This window comes from Bemisia tabaci, chromosome 6 (assembly GCF_918797505.1).
Source record: "Bemisia tabaci chromosome 6, PGI_BMITA_v3".
In the NCBI taxonomy this organism is placed as follows: domain Eukaryota; kingdom Metazoa; phylum Arthropoda; class Insecta; order Hemiptera; family Aleyrodidae; genus Bemisia; species Bemisia tabaci.
In genome coordinates this window covers 32460385-32484497 of record NC_092798.1, presented here as the reverse complement: position 1 = coordinate 32484497, position 24113 = coordinate 32460385, and positions in this window count along the sequence as shown.

The window sequence follows — 24113 nt, the reverse complement described above, 5'->3', positions numbered from 1 at the left end:
ATCGGTATTGGACTTTCATCTTGTGGTTGAGGTTAGGCCAGGCTAAGTGCCCTTCGAGCGGGATCGATTTCTGATGCGAGAACAAGTGCTTGCATGTTGGGCTAGGGTAATCCGTGGCCCCACCTGATCGAGTCTCCTTTGGCTTCTTTCAGTGATTGTTTCGGTTTTCACACGTAGGGTACCCGGTACCCCCTTGGATGCAATTTTATATGTTGTGGCAGGGGTGGCTTCTGATGAGACCCTTTGTTTACGAGGAGATACTCTTACCCCGTTTGAAACAAAGAGATCTCAGTTTAGACGCGGTCTTGACTTCTTTGCGGTTATTGTTGGGCGCGTTAATCCTCGTGAGAAGAGACGCTTTTCAGAGGGAGGAAAGTCTTGCCTTTTTTCTTGGTTAAACAGTCTACAAACTCAGTTAAGATAAGGCAATGTTCGTAAGACGAGGCTCATTACCATATTGAAATATACGAGCATATAAGAAGCTAAATTGGACTACATTTTGCAATCGGGAACTACAATTTCTGACTCATCTATAAAAACATGTATGTGCGTTGGGAAACTAATGGAACCCACGTTGTTACTAAACTGAACCAAAAATTGTCGTTCCAAATTGCAAAATGTGATCCAATTACTGAGTAATACACAGACTGTTTCGACAAATTTGCTGTACAGAATCCTACAAATGATTATGTCTTGACAAAACGCTATTTTTGAAGGCTATTTCTTTGCGCCCGTCAATGTGTTATCAAGTAGAAGATGATTTCCTCATGGTCCCAATTTTTCGTCAATAAATACTCAAGCTAAATACGTAAAACTTGAACGGAGTATTTCGTCGCTTCAGCTGTATGGATTTTTTTTCAATAAATAATATGCAGAGAAGAATTTCTTCTCTCACAAATTCATGTAAAAACGATGAGACGCATTTAATGGTTATAAAACTGATATGATTGACGTGAGGACTACATTATTCAGGTGAAATATCAACATCTCAGCATCGCGGATGATCTAGAATCGAATTTGAAGACGTATCGAGTTGATCATTATTTGCTATCAAACTGATTATGCAAGGGAAAACTTCAATGATAGTTTTCTGAAGATTTGTGAAGTCATGCAGACCTTCAGAAATTAGGAACATGCCTAAGCAAAAAAAAAAATGAAAGTGATTTTTGAGGTGAGCAAATGATAAACAATGATGAGCAAACGAGGAAATTCAAACATTTCAAACGTGGGGTGGTAACTTCACGGACATCTCTTTCAACTGTAAAAAATGGAAAATTTTCGCCATGAACTCTACTTTCCTAATGTTTGCTCAATTCATCATTTTTCAATCAATCAAAATATTCTGTCATCTCCCTCGCAAAGGACAAAGATGGTGTCTTTCCTTCAAACCTAATGAGTTCCATTCTTCTCCCAAAACACGTCTAAAAGCTTTCAACAAGATCCAAGGGGATCAGCAATAATAAATGAATACACATGTCGAAAATACAAGGACGGGGAAAAGAGCCAAAGCTGCTGACGGTTTCTTTTCAGATCCGAGCATTCATAAATCGAGGAGCATTAAAAATATGCGCGATTAGAATCAGCCGCGCGACACTTCACCGTGATTGTTGGAAAGTGTAAATAACTCCTAAAAGTGTCTCCGAGGAGGACACAGGAAATCCCTCCATCACCCCCGCCGGGGTACACAAATGAGGCAAAGCAGCGGATAAAACGAGCGACCGGATACACACCGCGATTAAGAGTTGAGTCGGCCCGATCGATTGCCGATAACCGCTCAAAACAAATTAAATCGATTAGCAAGGAGCATCGGAAACGAGCTGCATGAAATCAATTCGGGCCTCGACGAGTTGAAGACACTCACAAACTCGCGCACACACACTCAAAAAATCACTCACACACTCCAAAAATCACTCACACAGCATCCCAGCAAAAAGGGAAGAGCGAGAATCTACCTGGCAGAGCAAATATAATGGAGATCCAGGCCAGGCGCGGGGAGGGGGTGAGGGAGATAAAGGGATGCTGAGATCAAATGTACGGTTTGCCTGAGTTTAATTTTGTGGGAATCCAAACACGAGGTTACCTGCGTGGAGGAGCATAAAAGAACGTCTTAAAGATACACACACACTCCTTGTCAGCCGGGGCTGAGAGGGGGGCGGGGGGAGGCTCCTTTCGAGGATAATAATAGGTTGCTCCGCACGTGCTCGGCACGAAAAGAAACCCTGCCAAGGATCACAATAAAAAAGGGCCCTTTCGCGTTAAATCATTAGAAAAGTATCAGGCCGGGGGCCTTAATTCATTATGTATTTATTACCCGACGTTCGGTGAAATCCGGGCGATTTCGAGGCCCGGTTATAGATATGATTCAATAATCGGCGATAGGCTCGCGAGGGTGTACAAGGTTGGTTATAGGTCAGATTAATTGGGTTTCGAATGCGTCTTGAAAGACACTTTCGGGTGGCTATTATGTTCGCGCCCAGGGCTGGAACGCCTCGGTCCCGGGTCCAGCGCCGGAGAAGCGATTCAAAAGTCAAACGCCCTCGGTATCTTCGGGAAGTTGGTGGGCGTGCTGGGTCCCTGGTTCTGTTCAGGATCAAGCGGAGTGGTCAAAGGAACGCGGAATGACTCTGAAATGTTTCATCATAACTCTTGTGGGCCCTGCGTTTAAACGCACGTGCAGACGCTAATGTGTTTCTGGGCTGCCTCCTCGGGATTTTTTTATATTTTGGAAATGGGTGCCACTCAAACCCCGCGGGAGAGTGTATAGGTGAAAACAGGTTCCGAGTCCTTTGTGCGATTAAAAAAAGCAAATTGAATCGAAATGGGGATAATGAGAGGATTTTGTTACCTTCTAATAAGGAGGTTTGATGTTGGGCTACCGCCTCCGCCACTCAGTGACATAGAAGGTTCGTTGTTTCGGGCGGCACGTTTGCCGAGGAGAATGAGAAAGTGAAAATGAGAAAGGAATGGACAAAAGAGGAGAAAAATAACACTTCTTTAGAAGCTCCGCACGGGTATTTAAAGTCATCCGACTAGAAGAATGTATATGTCTTTAATGAAAAATCTATGTAAAGATGAAGTAAGTCAAGAAAAACTATTATCATCAAGTTGATTCCTCACGCCTGCTTTCAGTTACTCATCAGCTATAGCCTGTGTCACACTATCAAAATACACCATCAAAATGTCAAGGTCAAGTGCTGTGATTGGTCCAAGTCATCGACTAAGCCAAGCGCAACACCTAACCTTGATATTTTGATGGCGAGCGATAGTGTGACACAGGCTTTAGCACAAGAGTGGGGCTCCATTATTTTATCTTTTGCGATATTTCCCTCAATGTAACAATCAAAATTCTCTTCTATGGGGAAAATCGAGTAAAAGTTACAGGACGTTTCTCTGCTATGTTCATCAGAAACAAGAAGATTTACGATTGAGGTCACTCGCCTTTCGGACATCGCACTCGACCAGAATGCGTGATACAACTATATCAACTCTTGAGCCGCTCAAATTGTATATCCATCGAGTTGAAGGCGTACTTGATTTCTCTCTCACGTTTTTAATATATGAACGCGAGGGCAGGGCTACATTTTAGCTTTCACAACTTATTTCAATGTCAATATCAAACTAGTTTTTTGCGGGGAGAATAGAGTGAAAGTTACCGGACATTTCACTGCGATGTTCATTAAAAATACAAAGATTACGAGTGAGACTCTTTACTCAACCAGAATGCGTGATACAACTATATCAACTTCTGAGCCGCTCAAATTGCATATCCATCGAGTTGAAGGCGAACTTGATTTCAAAATTGAAAACGCGGCAAAGCTGACGCGCGGTACCGGCGCGCGGCGCGGCTATGGGAGTTTCAGCTGTTGAGCGTCAGCCTTGAGAATTTCCCTGACTCGGAGCAAAATTCCCTGACTATTCCCTAACGTTCCAGGTTGTTCTTTCTGACTTTTCCAGGTTTTGTTCCAGGACTTATCCCTGACCCTCGCAACTTACTACAAAGCGTGCAAATCCTATATGTACTTGGTTTTTTTGACCTTATGCCATTTTTTCATATTTTTCCCCCGTATATTTACGTCCAAACATGCCATTGAAGATTCAGATGCCCAGGAATGTATTTTTAAATATTTTAATTTGGTCAGATAATTGGATTTAATTTTTTTAATCCTTTTTCCAATTTTGATGGTCCTCTTTTTATTCATTGACTAAAAACTTTGATACCTCGTTTTATTTATGTAAAATTGTTTTATTTTGTGAGCATTCGCGCAGGTAACGTATTTTTTCGTAATTTCTCGCGTGTGATCCTGCCTTTACTCTGAATTTTCGTGGAAGTTCGTGCTCGCAAATGGAACAAAACAAAACGGATTAATTGGGCACAGTTTCCCCCTTAATTCCCGCCATTTAGCTGGCACACACGAGCACTTTAGTAAATTAACGCGATCACTATTTTTTTCCATTTTTTCAACAAGTGTTTGGCACAGCATCAACAAACAGTCAATTTACCTGTCATCAACGATAGTGGTAAAGATCGGTAAAGACATCATCACTTTCCGCAACACGTCATGAATGGAAAAGATAAAAAAGTTGACTTAGCCGTCCGAGCTAGGTGCTAGGTGCTAGGTGCTTGGTAACACGTGCAAAGACCCTCCCGCTGCAAATCCCTCGGAGAGCGCGCTCAGGGCAGCTGACTCGAAAGAAAAACAGCGTCTAAAATAATATTTTATGAAAGAGATCTTTCAGGCTCACGGATCGGAATCAAGAAATAATGACGTTAGTCAAGCCCTGTTAACACGGCTCATAAATCCGAGCCTTTTTCCGGGTGATGTGTCTGGTATTTGACAAAAAAGCGCCCTCACTACCGGGAGAGGGGCGGTGGGGGCTTCACCCTCTCCCATGGAGAGAGGCGTTGCTCAGTCTTAACAAGTTATTAACAAGGAGTCTCTATCTTTCGCCTATTCTGCAGCACTAAGGAAAAACGGCGTTTGTGCACCCAAACGCTGCCAAATTTCCTTCAATAAACCCTTCGGATCTAGTTTAGAAAAAGGGATTGAAGTTTAGGGTTTAAGGAGTCTGCTTGTTGTAAAATTTATTTTCATACAGATAATTTTTCGTTACGCAACTTTAACATCGACAAACCGCCGGAGCTTTCATTCTTTTGGCAAAAATAATTCGCTCTGTTGCAAAAATCGTTATTTTTTTGAAAAAAAAACTGTTAAAATAATTGTTTTCCTTACTGTACAAGGAGTCCTATGAATTTAGAATTAGAAACCAATTGAACAGTTCCATTTTCTTACCAAAAAATATGGTATTCTGTTAAATTTTGTGCTTATATTTTCAAGAAATATTTTTACATGAAACTTTCAAATTTTCAAGAGTGAATTGTGAATTTTATTTTTTGAAAAAACGCAAAGAAAAACATGCAACAATTCTTTAAATAAAAATCTGTTTTACAACCGGCAATTTGACAACCCCTAAATGTTCTTTCGTCGTTTCCCCTTAACACGGGAGTATTCCAGTCGAATGCAAGGTACAAACAAGGAAAGTTGGGGAGGTCTTAGCGTCGTCTATCTCTTTCCTACTCGCGTGCACAAGGGTGACGAGAGTGAGATGAACAGGGCTGGCGGTGACATGTGTTTCAGGCTGTTTACCCAGGGGTGAGATGTCTTCTAACGAGTGAATTACCGGCGATGAAATCAGGGCGACTAAGTGTCACATAATTACTTCATTTAAGACCGCGCATCTGGCTGACTCCTCGACAGTTCTGCCAGATCGGCTCGCTTAAATCGATTGAAAGACGCGGAGACTCGATTTTCTGTGTAAATTTGGCGACGATGTGGAGGGCCTGTAGGTCCCCTAACTCAGTGAAGCGCGAGGTGAAACGTCCCACCCCCGACGGGGGTTCGGGGCCTCGGGGGAAGGAAGGGGGGCGAGGGCAGTTTGTCAAAATACTTCTAAAAAATGTTGCCTTCCGTGGTTTCGAGGGTTATACTTTGCCTTGAGGTGCAGTCACCCCCACTCCTTCCCCTCAACTAGGATTTTTTATTCTATCGTTCACCCGTTCAAAAGTAAAGTAACTTAAAAAATTGTCGAGAAACTTTATTTAAGTAACAGGATGGTAGCAAAGTGCAGAATTAACACTGTTCTGCGGGAAAGTCAAGGCCAAAAAATTCCAAAAATTAAACAATTTTTTTTTTAAAAAAAATTAATTGATATTTCTAATGAGGATTGGTGCAAAATAAGGATGGATAGCAATCAGCTCGTAATGTGATGAAAGTAGTCTCATGTTTTTCTAGGGAGACGGGAATTCACTGACTAATTAATTAATTAACGCTAATGCGTTAACTAATGCTAAATGAAAACGTCAATATCTTGATTGGGAAATAATTTTAGTATCTGTAACTCGAATCGTAATCTGCGTGCACTTTTAAAGTTGGTCAGATTGCTTAAAATTAATCTTTGTCTACAGTGGTCCATTGCAAGATCTCGGCATGAAACTGCACTATTAAATTTTTGGAGTGAAATTCCGTGCCGAAGTAGCACATAGCGCTCAAAAACCCCGAGTGATATAAATGCAGAGTGGAATCTATACTCCTTACGGAATGACTTGCACCATTCAGGAGTGGAGGACCCTATTAAGGACACTCTTTTTGCAGAGTGTCATTCGCTTTCAAGTTGTACTAATTTCACTTCGCACTCATAACGCTCGGGTTTTTTGGGCGCTATATAGAATTATAGACTCCCGCACCGGATATCACTCCTCGATCTTTAAGAGTACAGCAAATTTTACTCTCGTGGGAATAGCGACCTCCGCTTTAAATTTCCGAGCGTGAACAAAATCCTTAAGAGAACATCGAAAATACGTGACTGCGGTATTATGATCATCACCCTCCGGCCAGGGCCGGATTTCCTGTATTTTGCCGCCCCCTTCTCATTCGTTTTGAAACATCAATAAAAACCATCAAGTGAACACGCCGGAGGCGGAGGGGTTCATAAGGCGCGTTTACTCGTTTGGACACATTTTTTGCGGGAGCCCTGTCAACACTATACTACCAAAAGTTCACGGAACTTGGCGCGATTGTTTCGTTCCGTAAACTTATCTCTGTGTGGACAATGCCTTCCATTTATATGAAATGAACGAAAAAATAATGACAGAACAATCCTAAATGTGGTTTAATAATTTTAACTTCCGCCGCCGACCGCTGCTGCACGCGCACTGTGCTTGACGCAATGCATGAAGTATTCATGCAGTCTTGTAGGCGCTATGCGTTTCACGCCGCCCGCTGCTGACCGCAACGACCGCACTGTCTTTGCGTGCAATGCGTGAAGTATTCATGCAGTCTTGTAGGCGCTAATAAGTGTACATGCCGATCGCCGCGCCGAGGGTTTCTCCGTCGCATCTCAAGTATTCTCGTCATCATTGCTCTCTGCGCCGCGCCGTTCCAGACCAAATTTCGTGTTCGGTTTCTCTCTTAGTCTTAACTCGACTAATTAAAGGTGCTGTCTATTGTATCACAGAACGACGAAAAAATTAGAAATACACTCTCAGGAAATGAGAGATTGTGTCACCTTTTCTCGTTTGTAATTTTTTTCTCTGATTCCGAATTTTCTTTATAGCTATACATTTAAAAAAGTGCAAAATTTGCCGCCCCCTAAATTTGCCGCCATGGGCCGCGGCCCATGTGGCCACCCCCTAAATTCGGCCCTGCCTCCGGCCAAAGAATCACAAGCGCCATGCGACGTTTAAAAATTACCGCCGCCATTTTATTTGTTTACAGGGAAATTGCTGGTTGAATCTGTTTGAATATTTCGCTGAATTTAATCGGGAGCACAAAAAAACCCTGTGAAATTTTCGGACAGCTTCGTTAGATAATTTCTCAGTGAAAAAATAAATTGACGGCGGAAATTTTTAAACGTCGCATGGCGCTTGTGATACTTCGGCAGGTAGGTATCGTGATAGTGAATCTTTCGGAGCTATGCTCGCAAGTTTTTCGGTCATGGAAAATTTGTTATTCCACTCTAGGGCAGGGCTTGCGATTTTAAAATAGAATCGTCTCGTGCATTTTCATTTTTCCGACGCTTCGTCTCCCGCCATTTCCTCTCGCCCACGTGCTCGCCGTCAGTCGGGCTCCGCGCATGACGCGCCACGCCACGTCGCGCCGCGCCCGACCACAGACGCGTGAGAAAGATAAACTTCATTCATGTCTCGATAGTGAGTGCAGTTGCCACATTTTTTGCCAACATTTATCTAACTCGGTCAATTTTTTCGCGGGAAATTACACACCGTAATGACAAGAAATGTTATCGAGAATAAACTTCAAGATTTCGAGACTGCAAGCCACTTATTGAATAGTATTTTTTTTTTTTTTATTTATTGTAAATTAACAATTGAAAAATGTATATACACATTTCTAGACTACTTTAGTCTTTACAAATTTGTTTTAAACGTGAAATGAAGAAACCAAATATAACTAATGATTATACTAAGATTTTAAGACGCTGAAGATTTTACTTATTTTCCTAGTTTTAAAGTGCTATCGTGAGGGGTAATTGAACGCTATAATCTACAAGTCAAATCGAGGAAATTTATTGGATAGTTCTTGAAAAGTTTCTCTCAACAAATTTGGCTTGCTTAAAGCTACATTTAGCTTTGGATAAAAGTTTGAATTGGATACATTTTTAATCAAAAGGAACTATATCCATTCTGACATGAACTTTGAGATCCATTAGAATACATGCACGCCATTAGAGCTTATATCAGAATGGATTGTATAGTTCCATTTGATTTAAATAAGCCCAATTCCTCCACCTTGAAATGTCTCCATGATGATTTTTTTTTTCTCTTTTAAAAAAAATAAGGGAAGTGCAAGCCGAACGTTTCTAGTCCAACTTTGAAAATGTTTGAAAAAAATTAAGCTGCTAACTTCGTGGGGATGAAAAAACTCGATTAAAACTCGCAATAATGCTCCATTAAATGTGAAAATGCATTACCTTTAACGCGTTTAAGTATTGAGCAACGAGCGCTGTAAATGACATAAATTCCCGCTCATAATTTTTGGAATACAGCTTTCCTTGGGTGTTTAAAGTTCCTTGGGTGTGTTAGGTTGTAAGGAAAATTCTCTTTGCGTCGATTGATAAAGCCAAGTAAAATTTTACTACTTGTGACAATGAAATTCTCTTCGTTGCGATTAACTTTTTTCGGTTGTCAGAATTTAAAAGATTTCATCGCGACGGAGAAGCTTTCGTTCTAACGACTAAATTTTACATCGCGCACAAGGAGAAAAAAAGAAGCGTCACCCTTATCATGCAATAATTGATTCCAGGTCCATCTTATGTATTCAGATTTCCATCCTGGTCACGATGTAACATTTTTATTAGGACCGAATCAACTGATTTTACTAAAGTGACATAATTGCAACTGGAAGTTTTCCAGTTGCAAAAAAGAGGTTGGACCTGGAATCCACTATATGCAATTGTAGGAGCAACGACTCCGTGTAAGTAAATAGCGATTTTGAAGCACAAGCATTCTTGCTGGCGCACACTAGAAAAAAGTCGCTTGGATCTTGAGTCGAGACTCTTAAAAACATTGACAAGAAAAAATACTCTCGATTCAATCGGATTTTTGCTTAAATCGAGAACCCAGCCTCTTAATTTAAGCGGATTTCATTTTGATTCAAGCAAAAATCCGATTGAGTCAACACTGAAAAAGAAAATGTGCTTGGCTCAAGCATGATGATTCTTGAATTTGCCGCCTAGAAATTTGTTTTACCTTAATTTAAGCTGAATTATTCTTAAAACAAGAAAAATAATGCTTAGGTAAGCAAGAAAGTAGTCTATATTAAGCAGAAAAATTCTTTATTTCAGAGAAAATACTTCTTGGCGGCAAATGTAAGATTCTTTTTTTTTTCAGTGAAGAGTATATTTTTTCTTGTCATTGTTTTCAAGAGTCTGGACTCTAGATCCAAGCGACCTTTTTTTCCAGTGCAATCAAAACTCGTGCGGAAATTTTTTGCCTCCATCTCTTTTTTTTCTCAAATGAACCCAATTTTTATAGGTTTGAACGGGCATTCTACAAATATTTTAACATACACATAACGATACAATTTTATCCCAGAAAAAAATGTCTGCAGCAATTTTTCGATACATCCGACAACGGAGCAGAATGGAATAAGTGCCTCTGCGACACGTGACCCTACTCGTGCTGTTTACGAACGTGGCAGGAGGGAGGGGACGTCGGGGGCAGGGGTCAGAGTCTGCGCCGCGGGGGGTTTTCGCGGGGGGCACCGGGGGGGATCGACGCGGGGAGAGGGGTGGTCGCATGGGCGGTGGGCGCAGGAAATCCGCATTCTTCGATGCAGATCTGCTGAGCACCCATTCAAATTGGCGAAAAGAAAGCAAAAAGAAAGAAGAGGAGAGAGAAAAAAACAATAACTACCGGCGCGATGAGTGAGTGGCGCTCGCGCAAAGCATGCCAATGCGTTTTTCTCCTCCAGGAATCCGACGACAGTCAAGGTATCGGATTCTTGCCGCGTCATTCGATGCAGTGCCGCGCCTGGGAAAAAATTCTGGACGAAGTGATGAGTCGCGCTAATAATATGCACCTGTGATTCCTGTTACGCTTACCTTAATAAACGGTTGAAAGCAGTAGCGTGGCGATATATATCGATATTTCCCTATTTGAGGCTGTAGTAAAGAATCGATTATTAAGGTGTTCGTTGCGAACACTATGATAATCGATCTTCCTCCAAAGGTTTAAATGACAGAACAATCGATCTATCGCAAAGCACGCCAAGCCACTGTTTGAAAGAATATTATGGAAATTGAAACCCACGCACAGTGAAGAGGGTGCCATTTCATCATCGACCTTCTTTCTTTCTTCATTTAATTTTTTGAAACTTTTGAGCAACAAACGTGGAGGCAAGATCAAATCATCTGGCTAAGATGATTCAAAATCTCGTCAATTGCCCTCGGATAAGGGAAAGGAGAAGATAATTTTTGCATGCTAGAGGGGGCAATAGCCCCCGCCTTCTATAATTAGCGCTCTTGAAGTTGAATAAAAGTGTGTACGTAGTATTTTTTTTTAAAAAAATAAACCACCAAAATTAAATAATTTTGAACTGAACTTGATTCAAAATGAACTTAAAAAAATTGAAAAACTCAATTTTTAGCCTCTCGTCTTCGGCTTAAAGTTTTTAACAGTCAAACTTAAGATAATTTTTAAATTTGGAATAATTTGCCGAAGATCACAAAAACTTTACTTGCCTCCTGTATTCACCAACGGTTTCCATTCTTGTGGTGGTGGTTTGGACTAGAATAATTATATTACTTCTAATTCGAGCATACAGTCATTATAATACATAGTATCATCATATATAGTGACGATACCCACTTTTTTGGAAGGAACCGAAACTTGAAAATTGTTTTGGAAAATTAGACTTTGGCCGTTTCGAGACATTGCTCATTATCAGATAACACAACAGTTCAGGAGAAATCACACGTCAAGTAGGTATCGCGAACCGTATTTTGTTTTCCCAAACCTGATGATGAGTAGCACCATATCAATTCAATATCGGATCCTTATAAAAAAGTGAGTATCATCACCAGTTATGCAATCCGACAAAGTGATACGAACTCATAATCCAAGTAATTTTTAATTTCAAATCTATTTATCACCATGGTTAGATATCACCTCAGGCCAATAACCATTACCACTTTGTGGGCAACCAATCCGTTCACGAACAAAGACGACAATTGATTCGTCTTGGCTAAAACACGGCTTTTCACCGGGCGACACCTCGCTGTTTCATCCCTTCACGCGTCGGGAACACCCAGCTCGCATGACCACTGGTCACTCGTGCCCGTCCCGAAACAAGGGCTAATTCGAAACACATGTCTCATTGTAGCTGACCAGATTTTGAGTGGGTCATCAATCGGCTTGCGGGTGGCATCGGCGCCTGCCCATTGTCGTCGGCCGCGAGACAATGCCCGTGTTTCTGTTTGCGCTGGACACCGTGCTAACCTAATTTGACCGTGCTCGGATCCCACACGAGTCGCGGTCCAGATTCCGAGAACCTTATTAGCCCACTGGGACTTCACCTGAGGTGGGACTTGGGAGAGCTTCGTAAACACGAGTTTTGTTGCGCCCGTTTGCACCTGCGGTCTCATGCTGGTCGGACAGAGTATGATCATGTCTCTTTCTTTGACAGCTTTGGTTTAAAATGGGGAGGGGGCTCATCAGGAGTCTTGGATAGAGACCTACCTCTGAGGTGACCAGCAGCTTCATTCTGTGATTCATCGCGGATGTGGAGATCACACTGGTAGGTCGAAGAGACAAAGTTGTATCAGCAACCTGTGAACACATAAAATACATTTTACTTTAGGACAAATTATAGATAGGTATAAGTTAGATACAAGAGAGGGAAGTTATGGTAGCCCGAAATACAATGGTAAAAACACAATAAAAACAGTAGGGAACAAGGCTTAAAGTGATTTAAATTTTAACCTTGTTTCCCACTGTTTTTATTGTGTTTTTACTATATATTAGGTGTACAGATAGATATGTTATAGATTTTAGGATTTAGCCAAGGTATTGGATTTGGATCAGTAATAAGGCACTCTTTGTTAATGATCCAAGTCCAACACCTTTGCTAAATCCAAAAATATATTATTAATAATGGTCTTGCTAAAAAATCGAATAAATTCAAATTAATAATTATCCCAGCACGAACAATATTGATTTTAATACATGAGATATAAAAACATTAAAGATGAAGTATTGAAAAATAAAGGCATACACACTTTTAATACCACGAATCATAAAAAATTAAGGTGGAAATCTGCCGAAGAAATGTGAGGAAATATCAGTGAAATTTTCAGTTGGAAGATTCTCCTGCTAAATATGAAATTTGCGTGGGGAAAATTGGCAACATTGAAATGGAGTTACGTTATTTCGTGAGGGAGACAACAGATAGTGAACAAGCGAGCCAAAATCAAAATTCCGACCTACAAAACTGACTCTTTAAGTGCATCTCTCGAGAAAAAAACCCTATATCCGCCCTATTGAGGCTGGGGCCCCGCTCGCTTTAAATGTCCTCTGCTTCGCATGTCGCGGGTTATCTTAAGTAGGCTAACATCGAAAGGTGCAAGGAAATAGCAAAATCACGCATAAACGCAAAAATTTCGGTCTAGTCCCCTTTAAAGACGTTCCCATTTTTAAAATACCGTAAAACTCTTCTGAGCACTCAACACTAGCCAAAGTATCAATACCATCTCTGAATAGTGACGATGACCGAAATCAAAATTCCAACCTACTAAACTGACTCTTTAAGTGCATCTCTCGAGAAAAAAACCCTATATCCGCCCTATTGAGGCTGGAGCCCCGCCCGGCGTAAAAGCCACTTCCCTAGTGCGGCGGGTTGCGTTAATCAAGCTTACATCCTTCAGGTGACTCCGCTCGCGCGAATCAATCGCAACAATGACGATGACCAAACACTCCTGTTCTACATTGTCCACTTCCTCCCGGACCATGTCGCTACGCCGTTTCCGGTTCATACAAGAGCCCGCCGCGCCGCGCCGAGAAGAGAGCGGCCCCATTCATCGCCAAAAGCAGCGGCTCTTAAGCGCCGCGCCGCCGCCGCCCCCGAAGACAACGCCCTTCTCGACGAGGAAGCATGATAATGATACTCTTAATGTTTTTCTTTCGGATGGCACGCCGAAACTCGTGCCGGATGGAGTTTGCCGTTCAATGGATCGTTTTGAGTGTGGAGAGAGTGCTCGCGGAGGATGACGTACCTTTTCTGCCGTGATAGCGAAGAGAGCAGTAAGTGCAAAAATGAAGTTTCGAGAAAACGGGTTCAAAAGCGTCTAAGTGGAAAATTTCATTGAAAAAAGCCCTATTCTTTGTCAAATTGCCACTATCATCCAAAAGACTCAAGGAAATTGTTTGGATGATAAAAATCGACAGATTTTATTTCCATTGCATAAAAAGGGTATTTATTAATTTTCATGAATGAAACTGCCTGAGCTGAACACTCTCTCCCCTCAGTTTCGTACTGGTGCGCATTAGAGTTCAAAAAATTTAATTTTGACTCTAATTATAATTTTTAGAACTTCTTGGCTTTTGTTTTCCCCGCGAAATGGTGTGGACCTAGCACCATTTCTCCGCCTTGTTCATTTTCATATTAGGTTAGAGTTAGGCAAGGCAGCCGTAAATGCTATCTTCTGCATGCTTTCGTGGTCGCGTTTTGGATACACAACAAGCACATTTTCAGGTTAGAAATTGGGAGACGAGAGCGGCTCTGTACTTAAAATCACGTAATTGGCTCTTTGGAGGAATGATGTCACTCACGACTGTTTTGCCTGAAACTAAGTCATTTTATGAGCACTTACGGCTTCCTCGATGTCATCCAATTGAGATCAATTTTGCTATCTTAGCTAATCCAGTGATTTTATCTAAAAGCGATTGGACGAATTTTGAATCGACAAAAATCGCTCTCTAAAAAAATAGCGGCTAAAAACATAGCGTGCTTGGATGTGTACACATAGATGTACTATTACAAAAAAGGCATTACAGTTTCCTTTTTTTCCAATGCCTAGCGAACAGTGAACCTTTCGTTTAGATTTTCTTTCATTCTCCTATTAGACCTCATTATGGGTGATTTTCATGTCAGGATAATAACGAGGTTTGTGCCATCATCAATTAATTAATTAGTTTAAAAGTAGAAATTGGCGGACATTCATAATTTGTTCCTGCTGGTGTGGAAGATAAATCAAAAATAATTGCGGACCAAAACACTACTCGTGGGGCGGCTAAAACACCAAACAGAAGAACATTCATTATAACATCCAATCAGTCAGATTTTTGCCAAGACGACGCGAAGAGCCGCACTGCAAAGGTGCCTCTCAATTTGAGTGGCCACTAAGGAGGCCTCAATAGGCCCCCGGCCGCAGCTATTTTGGCTCAATTAGGGCCCTAAAGATGCGGACCCTTGTAGTCCCTCAAGACCTGCTTGACGTTTTGACCACCGAGGGTCCGGAGGCAGAATGAAAACACCCGAATCCCCGCAGCACGAAAATAAAGGCCCGTATCCTGCTTAAACAGTAAAGTGTCAATTTTTCGACGGATCGGATTTTCGGCCACCATATTTATTTATTTTGGCCACTTTCCTCGGAGTTAATTGGTTCGGGGGCCGTCGAGTTTCTTGCCCTTGCTTCGTGAATTCTCCGTCCTTTCAGGTTGTCACTTTGGTCTCCTTTGTAGGGATCCCTTTCAGCTTTGCTCGAGCAACTTGTTTCATAAAATGATTACTATTCATCCTATCGGTGTTATCTTTTGGGATTAAGTGTCCCGCCCCTTCGAGCATTTTGACGATTTTGATTTCTCCTTTATGACTCGTGCATCTGCCTCCAGTAGGGGCCTCCGGGGAATCTAAATCGACCAAAATCGGATATTAGCTCAATATGACCACAATGAAACACCTTCATTTTAAGCTCGAATGAATACATTTGGAATGTGTACAGTTATCCTGCGGTGACAGTAAGAATTAGATGACATTCAGCCAAAGAGTAGTACTACTTAAAGATTTTTGGAAAAGCAAAAATGCACCGTAACATTGTAATGAGCTGTCTACTTTTTTTCCCTAAGTAGTTGAAAAGATGAATGTACGCTCCTGAATAATCTTGAATTAGAAACAAAGAGTAAAAGAGAAAACAATAGGAAGGAGAAAAAATAACATTTTAAAAGTCATTTTTGCTTGCAAAGATAGGATGATAATTCGTTCGAATCATACTTTATTGTAATAACATTCTAACAGCTTTTAACTTCTTCGATACCACCCTGTAGCATTATTGTGACATCAAAATGCTGCTTTTTTGGGCTGGATTTCTGGTTAGAATTTTCAGGGAAAATTGCATAAAACAATAAAACATCCGTTTCAGGTGGCAACGTCGACTTATATTCCCTACTTCAATGAATGCAAAGGTATTATGGAACGTCAAAAATTGCCGTATCATTACTCTAACTGCCCAAATTTTCATTTATAAATCCACCGGCCCATACCGATGATACCAGTTATCGTTAGAAAATTCCTCTAACCTACTCCCTAGTCTCTCCCTAGATAAGCCCGCAGTCTTTACATTTTTCAAGAATAAAGCTCGCTTTTTACTGCAAAAAACTCGTCCTCTAGGGCCATGGAGTAGCCAGGGAAGCACACCTCATTTTGTCAAGGGAGCCTCGATTAGTTCTTGCATGAACGTGAACCAAATTCCTTCAGTAAAACTCGCACTCAATCACTTTACACTTGACAGTGAGTGCGAAATGAATGATACAATTATATCAACTTCTGCGTGGCACCAATTGCATAACGACCCAGTTGAAGGCGAAATGGATTTCGCACCCGTATTAATCGGTAGTATACAAAAAACACAAATCGCACAAAGTAGTTGTGAACCATTCTTTACAATCACGGTTCCTTGAGGCTGTGCGTGTGTGTGCGTGCTCCCTCCTACCCCCTCACCCAAGTCGACCCGGCTCTCAATTTGAGAGCATCGAGGGGATGGAAGTCCGAGGAAGGAGGTGCAAACATACGAGAGGGATGCTGAGACATCGGTCAGCGTTTTGTGCCTACACCCTCGCACCCCTATTGTCAAAAGATATCGCAATAAAACGCCACAACGAATAGCCCTATTGAATCTCGTCTATTTTTTGAAACTCCAGTTCTCTAGCACCCCCTCCCCTCCTCTTCCATCCCTTCGTGCACTCTTACTTTCTTTCTCCTCGCAGCATCCCAGGGGCCTCGCTAAATCTTATCCTTTTCGCTTTTTAAAAGTAGGCACCCCGGGTTCCTCATTTCGCCTTTTATCCCCGCTCGAGTTCCTATTCTCTCGGATCGACTATCGAATCGTTATCGAATGACCTATCGATTTATACCGTTGCCAGCATAGGGATCTATCGAAGGGTCATTCGATTAACGATTCGACTATCTGCAGTTTTCCGTCTCATTGCGGTAGCGTTCGCTTTCTTCGCGCCTTTTCAGCGGGGCCCGAGTCACGAGGAAATCAGATAAGCAAGGCGATTCAGGTATTTTAAAGAAGTAAATGTTTACTCACAAAAGCATTATTCGCCGGCGAGGGTGCGGGATGCGCGCTTTCCAAACTACACCTTTTTAGTGTTTGTGCGCCCGAGATCAAGCATGTTGATACGTGTTTCGACCTGGGCCAACCTAAATTGGATCAGTGGATCGTTCTTGAACGTTCCTTCTTCGGGCTGACGTAAGATGCGAGTTGGAAGGTCTTAATTGAACGTATTTATCCTAAGAGAAACACTAGCGTGGCGTGCTTTGCGATATATTCGTTGATGTGCCATTTAAACCTATGGAAAAGGATCGATAAACATGGAATTTGCAAGTGTCTGAAATTGGATGAATTTCGTGTTTAAGTGGAAACTACCGAGTGAACTGAACACGAGAATACCCTTGGTTCATGAATTGAACAATTATTGGTGAACATATGACAATATGATCTAATCTGCTAAAATACGTGTGTTTAAATGGGAAATGCCGCCAGATGATGTGACTAGGAAGAGAAAGTATGACTGTTTTTCTAGTCCAGACCTTGTCTAGAGACCTATCATGAAACATATTTCTCTATTTTTCGCCGCCAATCAAAAAACAATTCAACACGCAAAATACATCACTCCGAAACGCTTATCAATTTTATACCTTCCATTTTGTTCACAGAACAATCAAAATAATTTCACGTACCAAAGACTTTCCGACGATAAAGTGGAACATCGAGACGAATAAATTGCAATTTGAATAATAATAATATAAGACAGTTTGAAGCTCATTCATCAAAATGCATTCGCGACAGTTCCGGTGAGATGCATTTCCCTAAAATCTCCCGAAACATGCACAATCGACGTACAAATTCACCAAGTTCTATACTGCCGTGCTAAGGTAAAACGCCGTATGAACCTTCAGGCGTTGCCAAATTTCCGTTGGTAAATCACGAATTTTCTGGTACACTTGTGAATATTTTCCTCCCAATTTTTCAGATCATTTTTGTTCGCAATTTTACCGAAAGTTCTTGAAAATTTCTCGGAAAAATATTCATAACTTCCCTCAAAAATTAACTTTTTATCGAAGGGAATTTGGCAACTATCGAATGTTCATACGACGTTCTTCCTTAGCACGGCAGTATAGCAAGTCAAGTTTCAACGATCTCTGCTCAATTACCTTGAACAAAAGTTACCAGTGCTAAGAACTTCCACGGCACAAATAAAACCCACCAATACACTTAAAATTTCCAGCATTCGATCCGCGAATTCTATCGCCGATTATTCGAATTCACTTTCGAGCAGGATTTGAGAGGGGATTAGAGGTTGAGAAAAAAATGAGGTTCGAATTTTGTTTTTTCGACAATGCGATGAACACTGATTGATACCAAGTGTTGGTGAGAGTTGCGGAGGCAAAAAAAGGAAATAATGCCTTTCGGCTCGGAAGAGCTACATGGCCCGTCCTCGTAGTAGCGTCGCCCCTCTAACCTAAGCGCGTATCTCAATTTCTCGTGAGCCCTGATTTACTTAAATAGCCTTGCTTTTTAAGGCTCATGCGGCAATCGAGATACGCCTTTACGTCAGAGGAGCGACGATATCAGCGGTCGAAAACACCTATCGAAAAAATTGTCAAAAATTTGAGGAATGACGAATTAGAACTCGCACATTTTCACCATATTTGGTTAATGCCACCTGTGCCCTGCGTCTCTACTTACCGTGTGTCTTCATTGTTATTCTCAATCGAGAAAAAATAAATTAAATAAGAAAAAAAGGTCACGATTAAAAGTGATTAAAACTACTTCTACGTCATTAAACAAGAAGGCAAACGTATCTTTTTTGTAAAACGATATTATACATTCACAGGACAGCGTGTCGCAGTGTTAAACGGACGCACTATTATAGGAGCGTAGACCATTGGTCAAAGTGAAACTTCTTTCTAAGTAGATGCTGTCCCCTTAATAATCTCAGTATAGGTGCTACGGCTCCTAAAATTGTCGGAGAAATCATCATTTTTTTCTTAATTTTATTGGCACTTGTCACGTACCAAACTTCATTAAAATTGGTTACTTCTCATATTTTTTTCAGTTTGCATTGCCTAGGGTCTCAAAAACAACAAGGTCTTTTCATCCCAGATTCCGTTTCCCTGAAAATTGACTTTCCTTCAGAAAAACACGTTTTTGGGGGAAAATCTCATTTTCCGGTCAAGATGTGAGAATGGAGGAAAAATTGGTGTTATCTTTAGATTCAGCGCCAAAATTTACATGGAGACCACTGCAATAAACCCTCAACTTTCCAAGAAAAACAAGCAGAAAAATCCAACATGAATATGTTGGAAAAGCGTGCCGAATAACTAAAATGTTGGACACATACCTACTATTTTCACGTCTTTGTTATTTGCATCAATTGGTACTTTTTGCTAAATTTGGGAGAAAATATTGATTCATGAACGTTGAATGTAAATTGATTTTAAAGATTCCGTCCAATTATCTTGATTTTAAGCTGATATACGGCATTTCGCACGACCATGATTTGGGCGAACTGCCGTGACGAATTAGAACTCGCACATTTTCACCATATTTGGTTAATGCCACCTGTGCCCTGCGTCTCTACTTACCGTGTGTCTTCATTGTTATTCTCAATCGAGAAAAAATAAATTAAATAAGAAAAAAAGGTCACGATTAAAAGTGATTAAAACTACTTCTACGTCATTAAACAAGAAGGCAAACGTATCTTTTTTGTAAAACGATATTATACATTCACAGGACAGCGTGTCGCAGTGTTAAACGGACGCACTATTATAGGAGCGTAGACCATTGGTCAAAGTGAAACTTCTTTCTAAGTAGATGCTGTTCCCCTTAATAATCTCAGTATAGGTGCTACGGCTCCTAAAATTGTCGGAGAAATCATCATTTTTTTCTTAATTTTATTGGCACTTGTCACGTACCAAACTTCATTAAAATTGGTTACTTCTCATGTTTTGTTTTCAGTTTGCATTGCCTAGAATCTCAAAAACAACAAGGTCTTTTCATCCCAGATTCCCTGAAAATTGACTTTCCTTCAGAAAAACTCGTTTTTGGGGGAAAATCTCAATTTTCCGGTCAAGATGTGAGAATGGAGGAAAAATTGATGTTATCTTTAGATTCAGCGCCAAAAATTACATAAAGACTACTGCAATAAACCCTCAACTTTCCAAAGAAAAAAAAAATTAGAGCTGTGAATGACCTGTGTCCCGCCCGGCAACGACTATTGAGAGACTTTAACGCTTGCATAGAAAAGTCAACCGGTAAAAGATCAGTTGCATATCGATACTCTTGCTCGTATTTATCAAACCGAATTGTCGACGTAGAAGATAATTATAGTCCTCCACTAGAATTTCTTATATTTGACAAACTTTTACCACAAAAAACACGAATTTTCCTATTTTAGTAGTTTCAGGCTTCATCTAAGGGAGAGTATACGAATTTTTAAATGAACTCGATTTTGAAAATGTAAGCACTATGGCTTTCTTCACTATCACGGCAGTGCTTTCGTGCTAATGAAAAACGCCATGAACATTCGAAGGTTGCCACATTTCCCATGGTAATATACTTCTTTTGGAGAAAATTCATAAGTAACATGATACTTCAGAATAAAATGCTAATTAAATCTTCTGAAAAATTGGCAGAAAAAATATGTTCAAATCTTCCTGGAAATTCGCATTTTATCAAGGGGAATTTGACGACGTCTTTAGGAGACTCATACGGTGTTCTCTCTCAGCACGGTAAAGTACTGCCGTGCTACGGAAGAACGCCGTATGAACATTTGAGAGTTGCCAAATTTCCTTTAATGATATGTTTATTTTTGAGAAGCATTATGAAGATTTTTCCTTGAAATTTTCAGGAACTTCAGATCAAAATACGAACAAAATTCTCTAAAAAACTGGAAGAAAAATATTCCTAAGTTTACCAGGGAATTCGTGTTTTATCAAAGAAGATTTGGCAACGCCTGAAGGTGCATACGGCGTTTTTCCTTGGCACGGCAAGGCCTTGCCGTGCAAGGAAAAACGCCGTATGACCTCAGGCGTTGCCAAATTCTTTGATAAATACAAATTCCTGGAAACTTAAATTTTCCCTCTAATATTTCAAACAATTTCAATCGCAATTTCACCTAAATTTCCTGAAAATGTCAAGGAAAAATCTTCCAACTTTCCTCACAAATAAACATTTTATCGAAGGAAATTTGGCAACTCTCGAATGTTCATACGGCGTTCTTCCGCAGCACGGCAGTTCTCTCCTCTCCGCCAAATTTAGTCAATTTGCGGGGTGGCTCCCGGCGCGCGGCACGAGTAGTGCGCGCTGAAACGGAGTCGGGCGGCGCACGCGCGGACCTCGCCCTGGGCGGGGGGGGGGGGGGTCGCCCGCGGCTGAAAATAAAATAAAATAAAACAAGTTGTCGAATCGACTGCGATGCCGAGGTGCGAGAGGCGAGTCCGGAGTCTCGTCGGTCCCCGGTCGGTCGTCGAGATTTAATTATATTTTACTACCATACAAAACAAACTGGTCGATGGCATGTGCCCGCTCTCACGCGCCTCACCTCACCTCTGCCCCCCCCCCCCCCCCCGCCGCGACAAAGCGCGGGCGCGGGACTCGCGCACCAACGGCTGAAACCTCCGTTGCCAAATGGAACACTGTAGCAGCAATCTGCCGTAGAGTACCTTCATAGACAGAGTGTGGCCATTTCTGTACCGATTTTTCATCGGTCGCGAGAAAAAAGGCTGACACGATGTTCTTACGGCCGTAAATAAACAAAAAAGATGGCTGTAATCAGCAAGCAACATTAGGTAAAAAAAACACATTGGATCTAGAGTCCAGACTCTTAAAAACATCGACAAGAAAAAATACTCTTGATTCAATCAGATTTAAACTGAAATCAAGAACCAAGCCTCTTAATTTGAGCGGATTTCCTTAGGCGGAACTCCGTTAGGAGTTACCTCCAGTAATTTTTTTTGTAAAAATCGTGTTCTGCCTGAAATTTCTATGATTAAGTCATCATAAAGGTCAAATTTGCACAGTATGTAGTGGTCCATTCAAGACGCAACGCAGATGGACACGGTCTCAGGGATGTAATGCCGTCTGGACCAAAACTTTCCAGGTCATCATAGTTGTAGATTACGACAGCATGAATGAATGAAGGGAAAGGGTTGGCGAAAGGAGGTGCTCGTCGGACCGCGCGCTACGCACTTGCTCGAGTCATCGAGGAAGCAGCCGAACAACTTAACAATTAATCACTCCTGACGGCTTCCGTCGCGCAGTGGAACGAATCAATCAGAGATGTCGGACAAAACTTTAAAAGCTCAGAACTCTATTATTACAAAACGTGTAGGTCTTAAAAGTGGTCCCATTGATTTTCTCATAACATCTCTTTAAAGAATCACCCCTCAAAATTTAAAATTTGACGAAATAAACATCTAAATTTGCACCTTCAGTTAAAAAACTCATGTCCGGCCTTTCCCATTGGCTTCGGTCTATTGTGCGTTGTGCGAGTTGCATCAACATTTCAAGCCGGGATCTCGAGGGCACTCCTGGTCCGCTACTGTGATCGGACACCTCGTCACTTCTAAACTGCCGTGCAAAGGAAAAACGCCGTATAAACCCTCAGGCGTTGCCAAATTGTCTGTGATAAAACACGAATTCCCTGGTGAACTTATGAGTATTTTTCTTCCAATTTTTCAGAGAATTTTGCTTGTATTTTCATCTGAAGTTCCTGAAAATTTCGAGGAAAAATATTCATAATTTGCCTCAAGAATAAACATTTTATCAGAGGAAATTTGGAAACCCTCGAAAGTTCATACGGCGTTTTTCCTCAGCACGGCAGCAAAAACGACTCGCGGTGGAACAAGCCCCCCCCTCCCCTCCCAATCCACCCGCTATATGGATCATGCGTGTTGTCAGGAGTGTTCTGCGGGGTGATACTCGATATTGATGAACAAAGCTATAGACGAAAAGGAGGGTTGCACAAGAGAGATGAAAAATATGAAAGATTGGAAATTTCCGGGAAATATTTCATGAAATTTCATGCACAAAGCCGAGAAAAATATGATACGTTTTTAGGGGCTGAACAAGGAACACGCACTGTAAACAGCAGAAAGCAAATCCACTTGCATTAAATTTAATTTTGCATTGATTTTGGAAATACTTGTCAATATCTCTCATATTCTTCTGAAATTTTATGTGATATATCTCATGAGATTTCAAGATTTTATTTTTCACGAAAAATTGAGCCTTGTCAAAGAGGACGAAGAGAAAATGGAGCAATCCTATTGGTGGTGAAAGTGGTTGCAATGGACAAAATAGGTTAGTAACTGACAAACTAAAGGCAACCCGCGAGACCCTGTAGTTGGTCCATAATGGTCTCCCTTAGTCTATATAAAAACCGCGCACTCATAGGATCCGCCAATAGAATCGCTCAATTTTCTCACGTCTCGATTATCTATCGCTTTGTCTACCCATTTTAATAATCAATCAATTGCCGTACAGCCGTACTAAAAGGAGAAGGCGTTGGAGCCTTAGGGTTTCACTGAATTTCCGCTGATGAAATTCGAATTTTGAGAGTATCTTGTAAATGTATTTCTTCATATTTTGTAGAAAATTTTGTTTGCAATTTGATATTTATTGGTTTCAGTGTAGACACTGAAGCAGAGTAATGGGCTGTACGTTTTTTTCATTACTTCTTTTGCAGATTAATCTTTTCTACCCAAGGCGTGAAATTCATGCACTGTAAGTTTCCTGATTTTTCTCTTAAATTTAAGGCTGATTATGACGAAATTTAAAAGTTATTAATTCTGGACTGAAATGATGAAAGTTGTCTCTACAATGAAAATGAGTTTGAATTAGTGCCAAGAGAGTAATGCTGGAGGCGCTGTTGCCCTCCTTCTCCCATCATTAACTTTAAAATCAGACTTTTCAGGAAATTATGGCAAATTTAATTGACACAATCATACTAGGTCCAATTTAATTGCAGTTCCCTTAAGTTCTTACCGCCAGCTAATCTGAATCATCCAAAGATTTAGTCGAAATTGAAACCCCAG